We start from the raw sequence: 17,916 nt of genomic DNA on the forward strand, positions 1-17,916 counted from the left end.
CCCTTGGCATATTGTAATGTATTCGCTCTGATTTTGGTTAGATTCGCCGGGCGTGGAGGCCGGTTTGAGGGGCAAAGGCGTCGCGAGCTAGAGATTTCACCGGTTCGAGGTGAGTAATACTTGTAAATGATATCCTGAGGGTTTGAAACCCCGGATTTGCACATCATAGTGCTGTATTGTGGTGACTTGCACGCCAGGTATGAGCGTGGGGTAGAGCACCGTTGGGGATGGCGACTTGGTCCGTCCCGGTTGTTGATTTTACTGTGTAATTGACTAAAACCTGCTTGATGCTATCGTGATTTGGGCTGATTGCCATGTTTTGGGCTTCGTGCCGATTATTTGAATCCTTTACGGATTATTATCACTGTTTTCATGACACTTAGCATATTAAATAATTTCAGTCCTGAGTTAAACCCTGTTTTGAAATGTGCAGTCATATTGTTAAAGTTTAAAGACTTAAATTGCATTTTTCTGATGTTTTGAGTTAAAAGCTATTACTTGACATTGCCCGAGTGGCTCATTTGCATGTTCTGGACTGAGGATGGATCGGGCTGCACGCCGCAGCGATACTATGATGATATTGCACTTGGGCTGTAGGAGCCCCTCCGGAGTCTGAACCCCCACAGTGAGCGCGGGTACCCAAATGGATCGGGCTGCACGCCGCAGCGGTCATATGCATTGCATTGCATTCATGCATTGTTTCCTGTTTGTACTACGTGGCATGACATTCAGCACTCTCATTTCATTGGCATTTATGCTACTTCTTGCACTGTTTACCAGACGCCCTGGTGTTAATTGTTTGTGGAGTGCTGTGCCCGAGGGGCTGACTTATGTGCGGACTTGCACTATCTGATTACGCATTCATTTGCTTGATTGTTGGAAAAAGATGTTTTCAAAAGAGGTTTTAAACTGAGTCAGATATTTTCTAAAGGATTTTTCACGGTTTTACTGTTTTCTCAAGAGTTGCACTGTCTTATATAGCATGATGGAGTGCTTTTACGTGATTTCTTACCGCTCAGTTATTATTTACTCTTATTACCACTGAGTTGGAAGTACTTACTTTACTCCCTGCACCTCCCGTGCAGTTGCAGGTATTGTACACCCGGTAGCGGGTTATTTAGCTGATTGAAGGTATGACTATTGTAGCTGATTTAGGTGACCGCCAGCTTTCGCGGCACCGGATGTTGTCTTTGATTTCCAGAATTTTTCCATAGATATTATAATTGGCCCTGTAGTTGTGTTATGGTTTTTCTTTAGATGCTTGTGACTTGTGACACCCCGGTCGGGTAGAAATTAACAATTTTAAATGCCATTAAGTTGTATCTTCTATTTATTTATGTTTGATAATTGTTAATGAGAGAATTTGGGTTAGTTGGCTGGCCTTGTCTTCACGAGAGGCGCCATCACGACCAGGTTGGGAATTGGGTCGTGACAAGTTGGTATCAGAGCCTAGGTTACTAGGTCTCACGAGTCATGAGCAGGTTTAGTAGATTCTCGCGGATCGGTACGGAGACGTCTGTATTTATCCTCGAGAGGCTGTAGAACCTTTAGGAAAATTTCACTTTCTTGGAATTCTTATCGTGCGTACTTGATTCAGCTTGAGATATAACTCTTGAAATTCCTTCCACACGTCTGTATGCGCACGTGAGCGCTCAGTATTATATTTGCCTTGATGGTTTGTGAATCCCCGATCAAGGGGCGAGAGGTAATCTTTGTGAGTATGTTGGGCCAGTCTGGAGGACTTGAGGCCGGATCTTTTCCTATGGCTTGAGCACCGAGGTGCTGATTGTGTGAGCAAGTGTTTGAAACTTATATGTTCGGTATTGTCCCTATTAGCCGGAATGGCGGTTAGATATCCATGTAATGAGTATGTTAGTACTGCGTGATGTATCTATATGAGTTGGTAATGACAAAGAAGTCTGCTGGATAATAGATGAACCGTTAAGTGGTTCGTTTCCTATTGTGATTTGATGTGTAGCCGAATTATGGGCGCGTGAAGAATATCTTCGTATCTCCTAGTTGAAAAGTAAAGTACAATACGTGTGGCGGTATGAGTTCAGACTCAGGAAGACTAAATTGACTATGTTATGTGTATGACAGTGGGAGGTGTGCTGAAATACTAAATTGAGGCGAAGCAGGTGGGTTATCTCCTGCGGAGTGTTCTTGAGTGGTATGATACTTATGTGTAAATTAGAAGATCCCATGTGTAATTGAAAGGTACGTGTTATAATTTGAAAAATTTGGGTCACTTAAGAGAGAGGACTCAGCTGAGGTGGGGATGAATGCGAGGTTTGCAGAGAATTTCAATACCATATGATCTGTGTTTTCATAAATCAGTAGATGATTTGAGTTTAATCTCACTATAACATTGTGGCATCATTAGAGTAAAAGTGTTATGAGTTGTTAAGTGTGTCTTGATATATGGCTTCGAGCAAAGTTGGGGAGGTTGTTGTTGATTAGCTGATTGCACGGTTATCAGTTCTAGTTGCAGAGATTGAGCCGAGGATGGCACGGGTGAAGCAAAATTTCGACAAAGGTTATATTATGTTCCATAGGGCATGAGAATTACAGAATGTCTGGAGTTGTTGTTGGTAAAGAATGTTCGGTGCATATAGCAAGAAGTTGCTTGGTTGTATTGGGATAAGGGTCTCATTTTACGGTATCAGAGTGCCAATAAAGCACGAGTGGTTCTATTCGTTAAGTCAGGTAAATTGCAGTTTGAATTAGAGTGGATGACTCTTGAGAATGGTTTTATTGTGTTCAAGAATCTACATGTAACACTCAGGTGTTTAAGGTGGTGTATGTGACTAAAGACAGTGTTTTCAATAGAAAATGTCAAGACTTGTGGTATTCTATGTTCATTATGGGATTCTATATAATATGTATCGGTATCTGGAAAGTAAAGGTAACGAGTTTAGATTCGCAGAAAGTTCTTCAGAGTAAAGTATTCTGGAATGTGGTATTTCTGGGAAACAATTGAGAGAGTATGCAGTGGCCTATGGGTCTTAGACAGCATGGTCTTATGTGCGAGTCTCGTGTGGTAAGCCTGGATTGAGGCATTGTGATGCTACAGCGAGGGAGAAATATCAAGTGGATGATGAATCAAAAGGGAAATTAGATAGATGGAATAGCTTGATAGTAGACCGAACCGGTATGGTAAAGATATGATTAATTCTTCGTATGTGTTCGAGGTAATGAGCTTTTACCGGTGTTGTGCAGCAAGGCTCTTGAGTTCTGACAGCTTGCTTAGCTTGGTTTGGGTAGAAGGATTCAGTCCTGGCAGTTTAGCTTGTGCAATGGAATTGGAAGAGAGAGTTCTTGATGAGTTTTACCGTGGTTTAGAGACGTATATATTGCCTATGGGCATGCGACGCATGAAAGGTGTAGTGATTTCTCTTCTAGATGGGATTGATGGAGAGTTATTGACTAGAGGAATACATAGATGTTTGTGGTTAGGAAAAAGGGAGATGGAGCTCTCATGCTATCCTAGTGTGTTATGGTATACGCGGTATGTTGTAGAGAATTGAGATTTGCATGTTCGAGGTTTCGGTTCAGTTCGTAATGGGAAGTCATTAAATTCGTAAGCAGCACGGGCAGCTGCAGGTGAGTAAAGAATCGATCTTCAGATGATTAAGGAAAATGGTATCTCTATTGTAGTGATTTGACGGGGGTATATGTTCAGTAAAAAGGGCAATGTGATGTAAACTGATAATACTTCGGTAGTGTTGCGGCATTTGGGATCGACTGTTGATATCTGAGTTTGTTTGATGGCACAGGGAAATTTTAGAATATCTTTTGTGGAATGATTGGGTATTTGAGGTGTGATATGTATTCATACGGCGGAATTTGGGATCAGGTATAGTGATTCGTGTGCTATATGGAGTTGGAGACTAGGAGTTCTCGTGATCAGACTATGCAGTGGTTGTAGATCGTGTGTATCGGTGCCGTTTAGCGGTTATTGGGAATTGGAGGTCTGAGTGGATCTTTCTTTGCTTGGTATAGTAGATTTTGGATATGATATTGGGGTGTAGACTGGTTGTCTTAGTGTTGGATTATTCTAGACTATTGTGCTATGGGCTATGTCGGAAAATGCCACAGGTTGCGTGGCGAGGTGCATCTGATTATGTTCTAGCAGCGTGGTTTGTATTCCAAAGACCAGCGGACAGCTGGGAAGGATTGTTTTTCTTAATCGGGCCTTCGTGGCGGATGTCAGTGCAGAGGTTTCTACCATTGATGCAGTTCCGGTATTGAGGGACTTTTTCGGATGCGTTTCTTGTGGCCGGGCATGTCGTCGGGCAAGATTGTGGAGTTCGGTATTTATTTGGTGCTGGGCACCGTATCGTACGGCTCCAGCAGGAGTTATAGTAGTGGAAGGAGCAGCTTCAGGCTTCTTGGTATTGAGTTCGTTGGCAGGCCAAGGTGGCTACGTATTTAGCTTGAGTTAGCTTGGTTAGTCCCTAGTTGTATTGTTGAGGGATAGGTTGATTCGATTGTTCTTGGACTTGTTAGTGACATGGGGAGATCTATGAGTTGCTTTTTCTGTGCTGTGAGGCGTTATGATTTGTTGGATATGGGCACATGTGGTGCGGTTCTATTTGAGATTCATAGAGGAAGTCGAGCGGGAAGAGTAATTGAGTATTGCTCAGTAAATGGAGTATTGGGTATGGCCTATCGGGTTGTGTGTCATATGTTATTGGTTTCACCGTGGATGTGACGAATTGCTTTGGTTTCAGGCATCAAATGTGCGTGGCCGTCGATTTTTATCATAGTGACTTGAGGTGCTCCAGGTGTAATAGTGTTTGGATAGGATCGCGCATTGTAGCGAGGCTGCGTGCAGTTATGACCTTTCGGGGTAAATTCAGGTGTTCTATTTCGATGATGTGAGACAGGGTCTCAGCCTTGTGTTGTGATGGTACTGATGAGCTTGAGGTACAACTCTTTTGTTTGAGTTATTTTCATGATTTGAGTATATTCAGGTCGTTTCTTGTTGGTACGCGTACTATGCAAGTTGTGGCTTAGGCCTATATTGAGGTAGCATATCACCAGAGTGGTGTGTTGGATTCGAGGTGATCGTTGGAGTCATTAATGAATACGGACAGATTTGATCTCAACATGTTAGGGAAATAATATCGAGGTTTGACCCGGAAATCTGTTGTGATATTAGTCAAAGGAAGTGGCCTCATGAATGGTCGATCTGAGAGATGGTTACGGTTTATCGCGTGTTTCAGTTACCGTCGGCAGTATATGAAAGTGTTGGAATAAGACTTTAGCTAATAAAAGGGTTTTCTATCGGTATTTGGTTATTGTGGGCGATTGCTGTGAATAGAGGCCATCGTTTCGAGTGTTTGGATTGTGTGGTATATCATATGGTCTCACCTGAGGTTGCAAGTATGGGTTATTACAGCTGGTTCGGGTTTATTCTGGGTATAAATGTGAGGTTCTTATATTGTGTATGATTTCGGAAAGTGCAATGTGGTTCTACGGTTTATGGTTTAGATGGACTATGAAATTTCAGCTATAATGTGTTATCGGACCTATGCGAGGTAGGGTGACGAGGGATCACCCCGGGTATATGCTTGGTAAGGTCATTCAGCTATTGGGTTGCTTCTAGTACAACTCTGGGTACGCTCGAGGACGAGCGTTGGTTTAAGTTGGGGAGGATGTGACGACCCGACCCGTCGTCTCATGTGTTTCCGTCCTGTTTTCCCCGTTTATTTCTTTTTCATGATTTATTATATGTGTTGGGTGAGTTTAAGTTGACTTGGATTGGTTTTGATAAGAAATGAGACACTTAGTCTCTTTAAGGAAGGCTTGGTTTGGAAAAAGTCAACCGAATGTTGACTTATTAGTTAGAAGGCTCGGATGTGAATTCCGATGATTCGGTTAGCTTCGGGAGGTGATTTGTGACTTAGGGGTGTGATCGGAAGTGATTTTGAAGGTAATACTAATGTAGCTGAGCAAGGTGACCGCCAGGGTTCGCGGCACCGGACTTCATCTTTTGGATTCCAGATTTCATTTTATATATATATGACCCTGTAGTTGTGTTCCTACTTCTTAGATGCTCGTGACTTGTGACACCCCGGTCGGGTTATGTGGGGTTGAAAATACTGATTATTATGGCCGTTAAGTTGTATTATTCTATTCACTTATGTTTAGTAACTGTAAAAGAAATGATTTGGGTAAGTTGGCTGGCCTTGTCTTCACGAGAGGTGCCATCACGACCGGGTATGGGAATTGGGTCATGACAGATTGCCGATATACTTTCGGAGCATAGAAATATGAAATACCGGATTCACACTAGACAAGATAGGTGGCAAGGCAAGCTTGTAAGCCACCTCCCAAATCCTCTGAAGTACCACAAAAGGCCCAATGAACCGAGGGCTCAACTTGACCTTCTTCCCGAACCTCATAGCACCCTTCATGGGTGAAACCTTCAGCAGAACCTTCTCCCCAGCCATGTAAGACACATCACGGACCTTCCTATCAACATAACTCTTCTATCTCGACTGCTCCGTGCGAAGCCGCTCCTGAATCAATTTAACCTTATCCAAAGCATCCTAAACTAAGTCAGTACACAAAAAAACCAACCCACCAAAGATCTACACTGCCTCACATATTAAGCCTCATAAGGAGCCATCTAAATGTTCGACTGATAACTGTTATTGTAATCAAACTTCACGACGGCAAAAACTGGTCCCATGAACCCCCAAAATCAATGACACAAGCGCGTAACTTGTCCTCCAGTATCTGAATAGTGCACTCGGATTGTCCGTCAGTTTGAGGGTGAAGGGATGTGCTTAACTCCACTCGAGCCTATTTCTTGCTGCACGGCTCTCCAAAATTGTGATGTAAATTGTGTCCCTCTATCTGAAATGATGGAAATTGGCATACCGTGAAGGCGAACAATCTCTTTGATGTAAATCTCAGCCAAACGATCTGAAGTGCGCGGACTTGGTTAGTTGATCCACAATCACCCAAATAGCATCTAACTTCCTCGAAATTCGTGGGAGCCCAACTACGAAATCCATGGTGATCCACTCCCGCTTCCACTCTGGAATCTCTATCCTCTGAAGCAATCCACCTGGTCTTTGATGCTCATATTTTACCTGCTGATACTTGAGACACCGAGCTACAAACCCAACTATATCCTTCTTCATTCTCTTCCACCAGTAGTGTTGCCTCAAATCCTGATACATCTTCGCGACACCCGGATGGATGGAATACCGCGAGGTATGGCCCTCCACAAGAATCAACTCCCGTAGCCCATCTACATTGGGCACACATATCCAGACCTACATCCTCAATACCCCGTCATTACCAATAGTCACATCTCTGGCATCACCGTGTTGAACCCTGCCCTTGAGGAGAAGCAAATGAGGATCATCATACTGGCGCTCTCTGATGCGATCAAATAAGGAAGACCAAGAAATCACACAAGCTAGAACTCGACTGGGTTCTGAAACAACTAATCTCATGAACTGGTTAGCCAAGGCCTGAAAATCAACTGCAAGAGGTCTCTCACCAACAAGAATGAATGCAAGACCACCATACTCACTGCCTTCCTACTCAAGGCATCGGCCACCACATTGGCTTTTCCCAGGTGATACAGAATAGTGATATCATAGTCCTTTAGCAGCTCTAACCAGCTCCGCTGCCTCAAATTGAGATGTGTTGGAGGCCATGATGATCAGTAAATACCTCACAAGACACACCATAGAGATAGTGCCTCCATATTTTTAACGCATGAAAAATGATAGCCAACTCCAAAACATGAACATGGCAGTTCTTCTTATGGGGCTTTAACTGATGCGAAGCATAAGCAATCACTCTACCCTCTTGCATCAAAACGCACCCAATACCAATTCGAAAATCATCACAATATACTGTATAAGAACCAGAAGCTGATGGGAGAAGTAGAATTAGAGTTGTGGTCATCAAGGCAGTCTTGAGCATTTAAAAGCTCTCCCCACACTCATCCGACCACCTGAAAAGAGCACCCTTTTGGGTCAATTTGGTCAAGGGCGATGTAATAAACGAGAAACCCTTCACGAAGCGACGGTAATAACCAGCCCAATCGAGAAAGCTCTGAATTTCTGTAGTTGAGAACGGTCTGGGCCAACTATGAACCGCCTCTATCTTCTTCGGATCCACTTGAATACCCTCACTAGAAAACACGTGCCCCAAGAAATGCCACTGAACTGAGCCAAAACTCACACTTGGAGAACTTGGCATAAAGTTTCTCCTCCCTCAGTCGCTGCAACACAACCCTCAAGTGCTGGGCGTGCTCCTCCTCGCTACGAGAGTACACCAGGATATCATCAATGAACATAATAACAAACGAGTTGAGATAAGGCTGAAACACAGTGTTCATCAGATGCATGAACGTTACTGGGGCGTTGGTTAGCCCCAAAGACATCACAAGGAACTCATAATGACCATAACAGGTCCTGAAAGTTGTCTTAAGAATATCCGAGTCTCGAATCTTCAACTGGTAGTACCCAGACCTCAAATCAATCTTGGAGAACACCCTCGCACACTGAAGCTGGTCAAAAAGATCATCAATACGGGGAAAATGATACTTGTTCTTGATTGTGACTTTGTTCAACTGGCTGCAGTCAATGCACATTCTCATAGTGCCATAATTCTTCTTCACAAATAGAACCGGTGCACCCCAAGGTGACACACTAGGCCTAATAAACCCCTTCTCAAGAAGTTCCTGAAGCTGCTCCTTCAACTCCTTCAACTCAGTCGGTGCCATACGGTATGGAGGAATATAAATTGGATGAGTGACCGACACCACGTCAATACCAAAACCAATGTCCCTGTCGGGCGGCATGCCCGGCGCCATGCCTGACAGGTCTGCAGGAAACACATCTGGAAAATCTTGTACCACCGGGATAGAATCAATAGTAGGGGTCTCTGCACTGAAATCACTCACAAAGGCCAAGTAAAATAGACAACCCTTCCCAACCATTCGATCGGCCTTCAAGTATGAAATCACTCTACTGAGAACATAGTCTAAAGAACCTCGCCACTCAATTCGTGGCAACCCCGACATCACCAGCATCACAGTCTTAGCGTGAGTCCAAAATAGCATGACATGGAGACAACTAATCCATACCCAATATCACGTCAAAATCAACCATACTAAGCTGCAAGAGATTAACTCTAATCTCCAATCCCCCAAAAGTCACTAACACGACTGGTACACACGGTCTACAATAATAGTATCGCCTACCAGCATAGACACACGAATAGATAAAACTAAACAGTCATGGGGCATATCTAGATAATGAGCAAAATACGATGGTACATATGAATAGGTGCAACCAGGGTCAAATAATACAGAGGCATCTTGATGACATATTGAGACAATACATGTGATCACTATGTCTGAAGTAATAGCATCTGGCATGGCAGGAAGTGCATAAAATAGGGCCTGCCCACCACCTGATCGGCCTCCCCCTCTAGGGTGACCCCTCCCCGAGCTGGCAGGTGAGTGGTGAAGTAACTAGTGCTAAAGTCGTAGGCTGACTCCTCTACTGAGATGAACCTCCTGAGAGGCGGGGACAATGCCACTTGATATGACTCAAATCTCCACACTTAAAGCAATCTCTTCCTACGAATAGCGGTAGGGACTGAAGGGAGCCCCGAGCACCAAGATAACTGCTAGAAGGCACCGACATAGATGAACCCTGATCTGATGGTGCATGAGACAAACTCTGAGCTGGAAGGACACTAAGAGATGAGTGACCCTGATGAGAACTATGAGAACCATGGCTAGATGATGCACCACGGTGAACTGGGCGAGACATCTGAGCATGCCTGTAAGGACGACCCCTGCCGTGGTAGAACTTACCTCCAAACGAACACCACTAAGACCACTTGATCCATGAGTCCTCTTGGCCTCCCTATCAACCCGATCCTGGTTGCGGACCAACTCTATCTACCGAGGAATGTCAACAAACTCATCGAAAGTAGCACCAGATACCCTCTTTCTAGTCATAATCACCCGCAGCAGAAATGTGAGGCCATCAACGAACCTCCTGATCCTCTCCCTATCAGTGGGAACTAACCAGACTTCATGACGGGCAAACTTAGACAACCTCATCTCATACTATGTCATAGTCATATCATCCTGACGTAACTGCTCAAATTGTCTGTGAAGCTCCTCTCTGTAAGACTGCGGCACAAACTTCTCCAAGAAGGGAATAATGAACTCCTGCCAGGCAAGTGGTGTTGCGCCGACCGGCTTACGCCTCTCATAAGCCTCCCACCAACTGAAGGCAGCTCCAAAGAAATGAAAAATAGTGAACGGGACCCCACTAGTCTCTAGAATACTTGTTGTACGGAGCATTCTCTAACATTTATCCAAGAATCCCTATGCATCCTCTGCCTCTGTACCATTGAAAGATGGAGGTTGGAGTCTCCCAAACCTCTCCAATCTACGCTGCTCATCATCAGGCATGACAAGAACCACATAGTCCTGAGCAGCTGCAACCGGCTGGGCTGGTGGTTCCCATGGTATCTGGAGTCCCTGCATCACCTGCTCTAGTGTGCGGGCAGTGAAAGTCTGAGCCCCCGGCCTGAGAAGTGGCTACTGCGGCCAGAACAGAGATCGCTTGAGTAAGACTGGTGCACACGGTCAGAATCTAAGCAAAGCCTCCTGAAGGCCTGGAATCACAATGGGAACAGGCGGTGCCTGAGCTGGCCCTACTGGCGCATCCATAATTGGGACCTGCTCCTGAACTGGGCAACTGTTGGATCTACAGGTGTTGCCCTAGTTGATGTACCAGCTGCACCTCTTCCCCTACAGCGACCTCGGCCTCTCGTGTCCCTAGCTGGTGGTATAGGTGGTTGTCCATCCTACCCAATATAGTGTGTGTCTTCACCATCTGTGAGAGAATAGAATAACAGAAGTTTAGTTACTAGAATCAACATATTCGCACGACAAGTATTCAAGAATGTGAAGCTCCTCTCTACAAGACTGCAGCACACCTCTCCAATCTACGCTGCTCATCATCAGGCATGACAAGAACCACATAGTCCTGAGCATCTGCAACCGGCTGGGCTGGTGGTGCCCACGGTATCTAGAGTCCCTGCATCACCTGCTCTAGTGTGCGGGCAGCGGGAGTCTGAGCCCCCGGCTTGAGAAGTGGCTGTTTCGGCCAGAATAGAGATCGCCTGAGCAAGACTGGTGCACACGGTCAGAATCTAAGCAAAGGCCTCCTGAAGGCCTGGAATCACAATGGGCACGGGCGGTGCCTGAGCTAGCCCTACTGGCGCATCCATAATTGGGACCTGCTCCTGAACTGGGCAACTGGTGGATCTGCAGGTGTTGCCCTAGTTGATGTACGAGCTGCACCTCTTCCCCTACCGCGACCTCGGCCTCTCGTTTCCCTAGCTGGTGGTACAGGTGGCTATCCGTCCTGCCCAATAGTACGTGTCCTCACCATCTGTGAGAGAATAGAATAACAGAAGTTTAGTTACCAGAATCAACATATTTGCACAACAAGAATTCTAGAATGTGAAGCTTCCTAATGGTTCAGCAGCATCTCGAAGACAAGTACAGACATTTTCGTACCGATCTGCAAGACTCTACTAAACCTACTCATGACTCGTGAGACCTATGTAACCTAGGCTCTGATACCAACTTGTCATGACCCAAAATCAACCGTCGTGAGGGCGCCTTTCGTGGAACTAGGCCAGCTATTACTCAACTTCTCAATATAGTAAAAACTTTGAAAATAAAAATGGAAGCAATTAATATTTGAGAAAGACCTCTTTGAAAATAGAAACGATCCAAGATACGATACAATCCATCCCAAAACTGGTGTGTCACAGAGTACATGAGCGTCTATACCAGAATACAGTCTACTATAGTGTCTAGGAATAAAACTAAAATACAGATAGAGATACTGAAGGAAAGTCAAGGCCTACGAACGCCATGCAGCTACCTCGATAGTCTCCGGAATCTGACTGCTCAATCAGCAGCCGCCGTGACCAGAAGCGCCTGGATCAGCACACGAGGTGTAGTGAGTACAACCAACTCAGTATGTAACAAGTCCAACCTTTGGACCGAAAGGTAGTGATGAACTCAACTGGCACAGTTAATAATAGAAATAACAGTGCAGAAACGTAGGCATGCTTTCAAGTTAAATAGATAGCTCAAAACAATGAAATAAATCAGATCTAAACAATGTAAAGAATATAGCTCTTTTATCTCTATATGCCAATGCACATGTTATATGTGATGCTCCATGCTGACAGCCTTATGTGCTCACAATCTCAAAGGCTCAACCACTCGGCACTGTATATGACCCATACGACCCAGGGAAGATCCATCCCGGATTATATATATCACGGACCATCAGTCACCCAGTGCCGAGGAAGGCCAGTCCAGCCCCATGGAGAAGATCTATCTCCAGGTATCAATTGCTCCAAACAAGATCCATGTCCAGGGAAGATCTATCGCTCAATAATATCAACTGTGCTCACTAGGGGTGTGTAAAAACTACGGAGGGATCCTTCAGCCCAAGCGCTAACATAAATCAGTATAATTGCTGCGGCGTATATCCCGGTCCCATAACTGTCACTCATAATCAGGCTCTCGGCCTCACTCAGTCATCAATCTCTCCAGTCTTACTCATGGGCTCAAACTGTCATGAAAACTAGCACGAAACAATAATATGATGTATCAATAAATAACAATTGATACTAAGATAAGATATGAAATGAATGATTATGACTGAGTATGAAATATCAGTAAAATCAGTAAGGTGACAACAAAAAACGACCACTATAGATCCCAACAGTACCGGCATAAACCCTAAACATGATATCTAGCATGATTGGCAGTTCAATTACTTTATCACATGATGAAAATACGGATACAAACAAGGTAGAATCACCATACAGTGCTATGGAATCAACCAGATCACAATTCTCACGGTGCACGCCCGTCACTTGGAATGTGCGTTACCTTAATACCAACCTTATATCATGTAATTCGGGGTCTCGAACCCTCAAAACCAAGTTTGAAAGTGTTACTTACCTCAATTCAGGCAAAACTCTACTCTAAAATGCCTTTTCCTCCCAAACCAGGTCTCCAAACGTTCCGAATCTAGCCACAAGAAATACAATCAATATAGAATTAAGGAATCAATTCCACAAGAAAAATATGGAATTATAGCCAAAATCCAAAATCGGCTCAAACCCAGCCCCCGAACCCACGTCTCAAAATCTGACAAAAGTCACAAAATCCGAAAGCACATTCACTCACGAGTCTAACCATACCAAATTTATCAAAACCCAAAACCAAATAGCCATTCAAATCCCCAAAGCTCACTCTCCAAATCCCTAGCCTCAAACCCCCAAATTTCACCTCAACACCACACAATCTAGGTGGAAAAAATAATGGGGAAACAAGATTATTAACCAAAAACGAGTACAAGAAGCTTACCTTAATAATCCCCTCGAAAATTCTCTCCAAAATCGCCTAAGTACGAGTTAAAATATTTTGAAATGAGACTAAAATTGCGAACCCTTGTTTTTAAATATTCTGCCCAAGCCTTTCACACCTGCGCAACCGCTTCTGCGGTTAAATCTCCGATTCTGCGAAATATACTTAACCAGCTGACTCTGCTTTTGCGAGCGCTAGACTACATTTACAAACATTGCAGGTGCAGAAAATGCCATCGCACTTGCGGAACCAGCCGCATCTGCGCCCTTCTTCCTGCTTCTGCGACCACGAAGGTGCGGGAGAATCTTCGCACCTGCGATCTCTGCTCACCTTTCCATTGGCCGTTTCTACGGCTCTTACCCCACTTTTGCGGACTCGCACCTGCGGTTCCCACTCCGCAGGTGCAATTACACCAGCAACAACAAACTTTAGTTGCTTCTCAAATCAAACTCCAAGTCCACTAACCACCCGAAATCAACCCAAGGCCTCCGGGATCTCAACCAAATATACCAACAAGTCCTAAATCACGATACGAACTTAGTCGAACCCGCAAATCACCTTAAACAACATCAAACACACGAATCACACACGGATTCAAGCCTAATGAACTTTGAAATTTCTAAATTCCACAAACGATGCTGAAACCTATCAAATTACGTCACATTGACCTCAAATTTTGCACACAAGTCACAAGTGACCCCACGAACCTACTCCAGCTTTCGAAAATTCAATCTGACCCCAATATCAAAAAGGCCACCTCGGTCAAACTTTCCAAAATTTCAACTTTCACCAATTCAAGCCTCATTCTACTACGGACATCCAAATCACAATCTGGACACGCTCTGTGATGACCCAAAGGGTCATCACCTGTATTCCTACTCACTCTGTACTTTTGAGGCCGTGAAAACCTCACTTGGGGGTTGCCTCGATTTGTGTGCGCAGTCCGAGCGCATAGCCGAAAAGTTTAAATGTAAATTTGTGAGAAAGATAATAAATTTTGATGTTTTAATTGATTAAGTTTGACCCCGGTCAATGTTTTGGGCAAACGGACCCGGACTCGTGATTCGACAGTCCCGGAGGGTCCGTAGGAAATTATGGGACTTGGGTGTGTGCCCGGAATCAAATTCCGAGGCCCCAAGTCCGAGAAGTGAATTTTTATGTGAAATTATTTCCTGAAAATAATTAAAGAGTTGTAAAGTGAAATTTGATTAAAAGACTGTGGTATCGGGCTCGTATTTTGGTTCCGACGCCCGGTACATGTCTTATATATGGTTTAAGCAATTGCTGTAAAGTTTGGTTTAATTTGGTCGTCATTTGACGTGTTTTGAGCTAGAAACTGCAAATTTCATGTTTCATGGAAATTGGAAGGGAATCATGGGTCTTGAGGCCTAATTTGATGAACTATGATGTGATTGAGCGATTTGATCGCACGGATGAGTCCGTAGGATGTTTTTGGAGTTATGTGTATGTTTGGTTGGAGCCCCGAGGGCTCGGGAGAGTTTTGATTAGGTCCCGGGAGGTCTTAGACTTAGAAGTAACCGGGAGGTCCCGGCCGCGGTCAAATCCGCGCGGTCCGCGCTGGAAGCCGCACGGCCGCGGTGCATTTTTGTACGGTCCGCGTGGCTAGGTTCAGAGGGCCAGTGGATCCCAGTTCGACCAGCGCGGCCGTGTGCCATATCAGCGCGGTCCGCGCTGGAACATTTAGAGAGGGGTCTTCAGGGTCATTCCACCAGCGCGGCCGCGCACCAAATTCGTGTGGTCCGCGCTGGGTAGATTTACAGAGCCCTTTTTCTTCCTTTCCTCAGCGCGACCGCGGTGCATTATTGCGCGGTCCGCGCTGAGCCTTTAGTAAAGTATATAAAGTCGGGATTTTCAGTCATTTTTCACTTATTCAATACCCAAAACATAAGAGGCGATTTTCCAAACGATTCTTCTTATTCAAAACGATTGGTAAGTGATTTCTAACTTATTTTCTTTACTCCTTAACATCTTTAAACATAATTTCAACTTCAAAACAAAGATTTTAATGGGGAAATTTGGGAATTTAGGGAAAAACTAGGGTTCCTAAAATTGGGGGTTTTGGACCTCAATTTGAGGTCTGATTCCAAAATAACTTATATATTTGAGTGCATAGGGGAATGGGTAATCGGATTTTGGTTCGAACCTCGGGTTTTGACCATGTGGGCCCGGGGGCATTTTGGGAATTTTTTAACAAACTTTGGGAAATCCATTTTCATGCATTCAAATTGATTCAAGTAGCATTTGTTAATACATTCAAGTAATTTGTGACTAGATTCGAGCGGTTTGCTGGTGAATTCGAGGGGTAAAGCTATACTAGAGGCTTGAGTTGAGTTTGAAGCTTTTGAGGTAAGTGTTTGGTCTAACTTTGGCTTGAAGGAATAGGAGTAGAGTCTTATTTTCTAATTGCTATTTGTCGAGTACGGTGTATAGGCATGGTGACGAGTATCTATACACTGGTGTCTAGCATGACCGTGTGTCCTCACCTTGAGATTATCCTGAATTGTTGTGATTCTTCCATGCTTATTTGATGATTTCTATATACTGTAAAGAGCATGAGACAGAGATTACGATTACTAAACTCCGTGGAGCAATGGCTCGAGTTGTGTTATGGATTGAGAAGGTACATGATATGAAATGACTCTTTGGAGCGATGGCTCGAATGTTAAGTGAATTGTGAGTGAAAATATAAGAAAGAGAAAGAGTTGATGGTTACTCCCTTGCCGGGACGTGTTATTGGTTTTGTTGACTTTCTCCCTTGCCGGGATTTAACTGTTTACTTGTGTTTCCCTTGCCGAGATTTCTATTACCGTTTGCCTATTCCCTCGCCCTCATTGGCTGTGATTGTTGATTGGGTGAGGTTGTGTCATATATAATTGTTGATCGGGTTGCACGCCGCAACAACGCTAAATGATTGTGGATCGGGTTGCACGCCGCAACAACACTCTATAAATGAGGATCGGGTTGCACGCCGTAACAATAATATATGAGGATCGGGTTGCACGCCGCGACAACGATATTTGAGGGTCGGGTTGCACACCATAACAAATGGTAAATCGTGGACCGAGTTGCACGCTGCAACGGTTATTGATACCATGTGTTTATGTTGAGTTTTGGTTCCTTGTTCACTGTGGACCTAAGCTGCTTTAGTTTGTTATTCAGGATTACTGTTAATATTGTTATCTCCCCTTAGCATGTTTTCCCATCCTTTATAAACTGCTCATTTCCTGTTTATTTTTCGCAATATATTTCATAACTGCACAGGTTTATCTGATAGTCTGGTCTAGCCTCGTCACTACTTTGCGGAGGTTAGGCTAGACACTTACCGGAACACGGGGTCGATTATGCTGATACTACACTTCTGTGCTCTTTTGCACAGACCACGGAGCCGGAGCAGCTTTTGGACATCAGCAGTAGGATTTGATCGGGAGCTGACTTCAGTCCAGGGACTTTCGAGGTAGCCTAGCTGACGTCCGAGGGCCGGAGTCCTTTCTATGTTATTAGTTTGTTTTCCTTGTACAGAGACAAACAGTGATGTTCTTCTATTCGGACTTGTTTTTAGCACTCTTTAGTAGTTCATGAGTTAGTGACTCCAGTCTTGGGTAAAGTTGTAATTGAAATTTCTGCACGCATTTTTAGTTTATTTACACTTAAGACTTCCGCTTTTATATTAATTTGTCCGTGTTTTCTTATATTGTTAATGTTGCTAAAAGAAGTAATACATTAATTGGCTTGCTTAGCTCCTATTAGTAGGCGCCATCACGACTTCCGATGGTGGGAAATCCGGGTCGTGACAAGTTGGTATCAGAGCACTAGGATTCATAGGTCTCACAACTCACGGACAAACTCGGTAGAGTCTGAGGGATCGGTACAGAGACGTCTGTATTTATCCCCCAGAGGCTACAGTGTTAGGAAAATTTCACTTCGTTCCTTCTTGTCGTGCGATTATGTTTCTCAAACACTGATTGTCTTTCTACTCTGTTCTTTCATAGATGGCGAGAACACGTGCTTTTTTTTCTACCGCGTAGTAGCCCGAGCCCCCAGCAGCAGCTCCTACGAGGGGCGGAGGGCGAGGCCGAGGCAGGGGCAGAGCTCAGCCCCGGGCAGCAGTCCCAGAGGTGGAGCCTCATATTGATTATGATGAGGAGGTTCCAGCCCCAGCGGCTCTAGTGGGCCCAGCTCATGTCCCAGCGGGTTTCACAGTCACCCCAGATCTTCAGGACGCTTTTGGTCAGATTGGCAGGCTATATGGAGAGCGTCACTAGAGCGGGTTTGCTTCTGGCAGCACCAGGCACTTCTCAGGCTGGGGGAGGAATTCAGACTCCTACTACACGTACTCTGGAGCAGGTAGCTCCCCAGGCTCAGGTTCTAGTAGTTCAGCCATCTGTGGCAGTTCAGCCGGGTGTTGTGACTCAGGCCGGTGATGTAGCGACTAT

Source organism: Nicotiana attenuata, unplaced genomic scaffold (genome assembly GCF_001879085.1).
Source record: "Nicotiana attenuata strain UT unplaced genomic scaffold, NIATTr2, whole genome shotgun sequence".
Taxonomy (NCBI): Eukaryota; Viridiplantae; Streptophyta; class Magnoliopsida; order Solanales; family Solanaceae; genus Nicotiana; species Nicotiana attenuata.